The following is a 1346-nucleotide window of genomic DNA, read 5'->3' on the forward strand; positions in this document are numbered from 1 at the left end:
AGGACCCCCAATAAAATGTTTAAAAGCTTAAGTTCAAAAGAAGCTGGGACTGTCTTTTATTTATCAGAGGAGGAGTGTGCCGTTATGTTGTTTATTGTTATTTTGACCCTGTCTGAAGCTACAAGTATTTTCCTTGAACCCCACGAGTGACTGGAGGAAAATGCATGACCCTCCCTCCACCATAAATTAGTTATTAGATTTTTAAAACTTTCCCTTTGATGTTTAAAAGCTGAATGTTGAAGACAAAATCCTGGAGTGTATGTATTGTCGTGCATGCTGGTCAGTTAGTGCAAACGATTTATTTTAAAAGGGATATAGAATAATGTGACTTTGATGAAATATCACTACTTAAAGCTCAGATTTGACTGTTTATTTTTCTGACCTGAAGCAATGGGTGCACGATATGTCCAAGGACTGTCGTACATTTGAAAATCCAACAACTGCTTTATTCAGTGTTTTTACCAGTTTAAATCACCTGGGGTCTCATTTATAAACATTGTGCATGTGCAAAACGAGGTTTGAAAGAGGTGTACACCACTCCCCACGCAAAAGTTGTGATTTCTAAATACAGACTTGATGGGAGAAGCTTTGACCCATGCTTACGAACATTTTGGAGAGAGGAAATTGGCGACAGAGATGGTGAGGTGGAAGCCTGATTGTAGATATTGTCTAATATTGCCATTTTTGGTTTTTACAGATTTAGTATGGATCCTACGCATTGTTTTATAAATGATACCCCAGGTCTGTTTGTCTTGGAGAGGAGGAGACCTTGTGGATACTTCAGCTCCCGACAAAAACCTCCTGAAGGTCTGAATCAGAAATATGGTTAGCACATATTAGCAGGTGTTGGGCTAGCGAGCCATCTGCGACGTGCCAAACAGCACACGGGAAACACTGATTTCTAATATGAAACTGCTTCTTTTAGTGTTTTAATCGCCTGGTCTGTTTGTCTTGGAGAGGAGGAGACCTCTAGGGATAATTCAGCTCCCAGTAAAAACTTCCTTCACAGTGAACACTGAAGGAATCCGAACCACAATAAGTTTTATCTGGTTGTAATCTGCAATCCTCACCACTAGATGGCACTAAAGCCCTCTAAATCTTACACACTTTTTTTGTTTTTTGTTTTTTTTTAATGGAGACATACAACCCCAGGAACTTTTTAACTTTCCCAAAAGACAAATTGAATGAGGCAAAGCTGGAAGAGAGGGAGGACATAGATGTGAAGTTTCTTCAATAACAGTAGTACAGTCAGTGAGCTACTACTGGACAGCTGCTTTCTGTATCTGATAAAAATGTATAAGAACCCACAGATATTTTCTTCGATACTGACACCACAAAACACAGAA

The sequence above is a fragment of the Epinephelus lanceolatus genome, chromosome 5 (genome assembly GCF_041903045.1).
Source record: "Epinephelus lanceolatus isolate andai-2023 chromosome 5, ASM4190304v1, whole genome shotgun sequence".
In the NCBI taxonomy this organism is placed as follows: domain Eukaryota; kingdom Metazoa; phylum Chordata; class Actinopteri; order Perciformes; family Serranidae; genus Epinephelus; species Epinephelus lanceolatus.